Genomic DNA, 6,552 nt, shown 5'->3' with positions numbered 1-6,552 from the left:
AAGGTTTCGAGGAAAAGGCATCGATGCTATTCATTGACATGAGAAAACAATGTTCCTGTCTAGGGGTATCTTGTTTTAGTTTGATAAAATTCTAATTAAACTATAATAATTTTCAAAAATATCCAGCCAGCCAAAATACGAAAGAAAGTACTATAACATCAAGGATTTGGCACCATAACATTTTCTTGTGAAAACAAATGTGTATATATATATATATTGCAGGTGAAAACAAATGTGTATATATATATATATATATTGCATCTGGTTGGACAAGCACGCACTGTTTCCTTTATTTCTTTCAAACGTACACCTCCAAGGATGTATAGACCCCATGATTAATTGCCATGACCCAGGAAGGTAGCTAGCAGCTGAGGACTGTCAGTGGGGGGCTAAAAAGCAAAATAAAATTCTATATGCTTTATCCCTACCGGTTGATTGAGAAAACAAGCTTTTTTTTTTTTTTTTTGTGGGTTTTCCACCATATGTTTTGTTTGCAGATTTTATAGTTTTTTTTTTTCTGTAACATGCACCATCCATGATCGGTTTTCAATTATAAAGAAAATCCATATTAAATCATTGTTTCACTTCTTCATTGATAAAGGAAGAGCACTCGTAAGCAGACGGTGAGAATCCCTGACTCTATGCTGTGATCAGCCGGTTTATATCCAATGAACTAAGCTAAGAGGAGAACAAAAACACTTGATCAATCGGTTTTCAGGTAACCCAATAACCTAGAACGTGGATCATGGGAAAACGTGAATGCTGCTGGCAACTTCAAAGAAACTCAGATATCATTTCCTTTCGTAATAATTGAAAAAAAGGAGATTTGAAAATATTAACTCGCTAATTCTCTCTTCTCAGCGCAATACATTTTTTACTATTCTCAAAACCCTAGTTTTTACCATTATAAGGATTTCTCAAATATTTTCCATAACCAAAAATTTTAAAGTTAAAATTTACTATTTGAGACTCGGATGGTAATAAGCTTCTTTTTTCATAAAGAAAGCTTGGGACACAACTGGAGATGACATTTTCAGCACGGTTAATGATTTGTATTTGTCGGGTCTCCTCCCGATTGGAGTCAATAGCTCATTTATCACTCTTGTTGCTCAGGTTGCTGGTGCTAATAATAACCTTAAAGACTTCAGACTTATAAGTCTTACAGGTTGTCTGTACAAGATCAAGCGGTGGTCAATGAACTAAAAGCTGGCATGCATGAAATCATTGGCGATTGTCAAAATACTTTCATCAAGGGGAGACAAATGCTTTGTATATAGTGCCCTTATTGCCGGTGAAGTAATCTGCCAATTGAAGAAGAAAGAGGCAAAACGCGATCTCTTTTGACTGAATTATATGGGATTACAATATTAATATCTGTTCTTGTGAATGGATCTCCTACGTGCGAAAGACTTCTGTATGGAAAAGAAGAGATTATGTGAAGGTGATTCCTTATCACCTTTTCTCTTCAACATAGCTGCTGAAGGACTCGATAAAATGCTGAAAAAATATTGTGAATTGGGTTTAGTTGACGGCACGTCTTGGTCTAGGACCAGTTAAAGAATTCTCACCTCCAATTTGTCAATGATGCTCTCATTTTCAGCTTGGATAGTTTTTCTTCTCTGCAGAACATCAAAAGAATTCTACAGTACTTTGAACTGGTTTCAGCCTTGAAGGTTATTTTTTTCGAAAGCTCAATTACTAGAATTGGAATTGAGAAGGATGTTATTTTTTACATTGCTAATAAACTAAGGTGAAAAATAGAAGGACGTATACCTTTCAATTTTTTGGATTGTCAATTGGGCCTTTTTCCTCTCGTACTTCAATGTGGACACGAGGAATTGACATAATCAATTCCAAGGTGGTTGCTTGGAAACGAAGAGATTTATTTATTGGTGAGAGAGTTGGTGGGAGAGTTGGTGGATGACATTAGTGCTGACTAATATGCCTATTTATTATATTTCACGGTTTTTGATGCATTTGCTGTATTTATAGGTAAATATTAATGTAAATATTTCTTTAATATATACTGATAGACTTAAAATATAAAAAAATAAAAAATTTAAAAAATATTATAATATATTATTTTTATAGATAGAATTACTAATAAATTTAAATTTATCATAATATTTAATTTATTATTAAACAAAGAATTCTCTTCTCTTCGTCTTAGTTTGTCAATATCTATATTTTAATTTAAATTTTATTTAGGATTCTCCACTTTAAGTAAGTAAAATTATCTTTTTTTATTTGAACTAAATTTTAAAATGTTAATTTTTATTGTATATTTTTATAGTATATGTATTTTTTTTAGTGTTTACTTGTCTTTATAGCTTTTTTTCATATAAATTTATTGTATTAATGTATGATCATTTGTACATGCTAGGGATTGTTTGAGATTTTATAAAATTATATATATTTGTAAATTGATGAAATTTATTTTAAATTTATGACTTAGGTGTTTTGTGATGAAATAAATAATGACTTATTTAATGAGTACCTTTTATATTTTGTTAATTTTATTGTTGAGTTGAAATTTTCGGTAAATGTATAGAAATTTGAATTTATATAAATAATTGATAATGAATTAAAAGTATTATTAAAATAGATTGATAGGTTTGAGTTAATCCAATGTTTATAAATTTATTTAGTTTATGTAATTAATTAATACATGTTATCATCAATATTCTATATAAGTTTGATATAAATAATGGATGATAGTTCATGGATATATCAAGATTCACCTGAAGAGTTGCTTATTAAATATATATTATCTAATTTGAGAAATATTAGTGGAGATGGTATTAGATATTCATGTAAAATGTGTAAAAATAAAAAAATCTCGATTCATATATTATAATGATGCATCTTTTATAAAAAAGCTTCATAGAGGTATACTTGTGTTGATTTGCACACGAATAACCATATGTTTTTCATGAGATCATGGTAGAAAGGTAGTTAGGTCAGCTTCTAGTTCTAACATGCATGGAGTTGCGGATGAAAATAGTAATATTTATAAGAATATGATTTTGGATGCGATTAGAATGAATCAGTGTTATACAATCAATGTCCAATCATAAATGAAGAATCTAATGTAAACATAACAATTTTTTTTTTTTATCTTTTGAAAGAATCCAACAAACCATTATGGGATGAATGCACAAATCAAAGTAAATTATCAATCATTACATAGGTGTTCACTATTAAGTTAAATCATGGGTTGAGTGATGCCGGTTATAACAAAATTATCAAATGGACGAGAAGCTTTTTACTTGAAATGAATAGGCTGAAAGAGAAATTTTATTATGCTAAATCCATGATGAAACCCCTTGACCTAAGATATTAGAAAATTAACATGTATCCAAACTTTTACAAGTTGTCCACCTTGAAAATACAGATTGACTAAGTACAAAACATATGGGCATACCTATTATAAACCAAGAACTAGCAAGGAAAGGATTCTTGTTGTACATAGAAAACTTAAATACTTCTTAATTATATTTAGACCATAAAGGTTACTCATATCACTAAAAACTATTGAGCACATGACATTACATCATTCACATGATACAGTGGATTGAGTGATAATGCATCCTTTTGATTGTGAAGCCAAAAAATTTTTTAATCCATCTTTAGTTTTCAGTGGAATCAAGGAACATGCACTTTGGATTATATACAAATAAATTCAATTTATTTGGGTTATTTGTTACTTCTTATTCTTGTTGACTAGTGATACTCATGGTTTACAACTTGCCACTAAGAATTTGGTGATACTCATGATTTACAACTTGCCACTAAGAATTTATATGAAACTGGAGTTTATATTTTTATCCATAGTCATACTTAATCCTAATAGTCTAGGTCGAAATAGAAAAGTTTGTCTTCAAACGTTGATTGATAATTGAAGCAATTTTGGTCATTTAGGGCTTTAACATATGATGTATCGAAGAAACAAAATTTTCAAATGAAGACACCATTAGTGTGGATTATCAATGATTTTTCTATGTATGGAATGACTTTTAGTTGGAATATACATGGAAAACTAGCATGTTCATAATGTATGAAAAATAACAAGGTTTTCACGATAATAAATGGTGGTAATTTTTTTTATTATTATCATTGACAATTCTTACCAATAGATCATAAGTATAGAAAGAATAGAATGAACTTATTTGTTGATAGAGTTGAAAGGGATATTATACCACTGCTACCTTCCAGTGAAAAATTGCATGACATCATGTCAGAATATAATGACATTATGTTTGGTTTTTAATTTGGTAAGTTGAAGTTTCATGGTTTTGATTTGACCCACAATTGAGTAAAATAAAATATTTTTCTGGGAGCTTCTATAATGGAATATTAATCTCCTCCATCATAACCTTGGTGCCATACACAATAAAAAAAAACATGTTTGAAAATATGTTCAACTTAGTTATGAGAGAAAACAAAGGACAATATTAAGACTATAATGAATATATCTTTGTTTTGTCACCATAAAAATATTAAGTTGGTTTATGATTGTTCACGTGTTATAAAGCCTAAAGTAAGCTATCCTCGGCCTTTAGAAGGTCCATTTTCAGATTTTGATGATTGTTTATGTTTGTTTGTTATGATTTATGGTTAATTAAAATTAATGTTGTGTAAATGTATGTAATTGTATAAGTGTGTGGGTTAAATTAGTGAAAAAGATAGGTGTCTAAGTTTGTATTTTCACATTTGTTTTTGAATGTTTAAAACCAAAAAGACAAAAAGAATTAAATGTTTTAATTGCATATAACCAAGTTTCAAAAAAATATAAAAAATCATATTGTTTAGTATTTTCATACAAAAATTCAAAAATACAAATTTGTTTGTATTTTGAGATTTAATAACCAGTTTACCGAATCCATGAGAATTTGATCAATATTTCAATAACCGATAAAACTTTAATTTATGAGAACTAATTGTTAATATTCTAGTATAGAATATTGGAACTATAAGCGAGGTTGATATTTAAATATTTGGAGTTAACCAGAAAATTCTTAAAGTTATTCTAAATATTTATCAATTTTAATTGGGAGTATTTTTTTTTTACTATAATATAAAAATTATGAAAAATATTTTCCATAAAAAATTATTTGGGTACACGAGTCCAAAATAAAATCTTAACACCAGATTTATTGATATGAATAAATCTCAATCCTAAACCACAGATAGACCATTAATTAGAAAACTATCAAAACCACATCAAATCACATAAAACAACTTACCTTAGATAAGGTATGTTAGAGATGTTAATATTTTTTCAAGACACAGGCAGTCTCTTACCCTCATTTGATAAAACTAGCATACTTGTGTTTCCTAGCGATCCTAAACTAAACAAATAGATAGTGACTCCAACGACTTCCTTACGCCGCTCTTTCATATGCAATAGTTTTTTTTCTGCTAAACTTGGCTTTAGTCTAAATTAAATAAATTTTTAAATTTTTGAAAGATTATTTTGCAATTAATTTTGAATTCCTTATAATTTTTACCCTCTCATATTTAATATTTAAAACTGTGACCTACATGCAAGGTGCTTTTTCAGTATTAAATAAATTTGTTTTCTTCCACAAAAACAAAAAAAATCTTCTTTCAAAAATAAAAATTTATTTTAAATTTCATATAGTCATGTCTCTAAAAAATAAATTATATTTGCATATTTTATCATATTAAAAAATTATTAAAAAATAGTCCTTTTTATTTTTCATGTATTTTCTTATTTAATAACCAGTATATTAAAGTCATAAGAACTTAGCCTGTATTTTTAAAATAAAAAAATTATTTTGTTTGCCATGATATTAAGAATTATAAATTTATATGTAAAACGTATTCCTAATATTAAACTAAAAAATATATAAATATATATTTTGACTCTAAAATAGCTAGGATTTAACCTGATAAGATAAAAACCTTCTTATCGAGAAGAATTTTTCTTAAACTTTAAATAAATCAACAACTAGAAAACACAACTATATTTTAGTTTGTATTAGACAAACAAATAATATAACTTACCTTAAATAATATATATGAAAAGTGATACATTTTTCCTATATACAATTAGTTTTTTTATCCAAACTCTAAAATCAATTAGGATTCATAATGATCTAAATATTAGATAGTAATTTCATCACTTTTTACTAATAAAAAATAAAAATTCTTTATTTTTTTCTTATCACTAAAAAATAATTTTTTTTTATTTTTTTCTTATCATTACAAAAATCCTAACCCAAGAAAATAATTATGGCGATGTCACACACTTATTAGAATACCCTTAACTTGCTAATCTCTATTGAAGGGTTGATTAGATGGACTACTATTAATAAATCTAGACCATTATTTTTATGGAATGCCGTAAGCCTTTTATACTAAAATGGAATGTGGATGAATCTTTTTTTTTTTTTTTGGTAAACCTGCTCCTTCTGGTATTGATAGGGTTATTCGTGATCATAAAAAAAATTGGTGTTTAGATTTTTCTTCATCTCTGCTGATATCAAAGACTCTAATGAAGCAGAATTGTTGACTATAGTTAAAGCT

Source organism: Populus euphratica, unplaced genomic scaffold, assembly GCF_000495115.2.
Source record: "Populus euphratica unplaced genomic scaffold, PopEup_1.0 scaffold1168.1, whole genome shotgun sequence".
NCBI lineage: Eukaryota > Viridiplantae > Streptophyta > Magnoliopsida > Malpighiales > Salicaceae > Populus > Populus euphratica.
The sequence above is the reverse complement of the archived record's forward strand: the minus strand, read 5'-3'. Positions refer to the sequence as shown.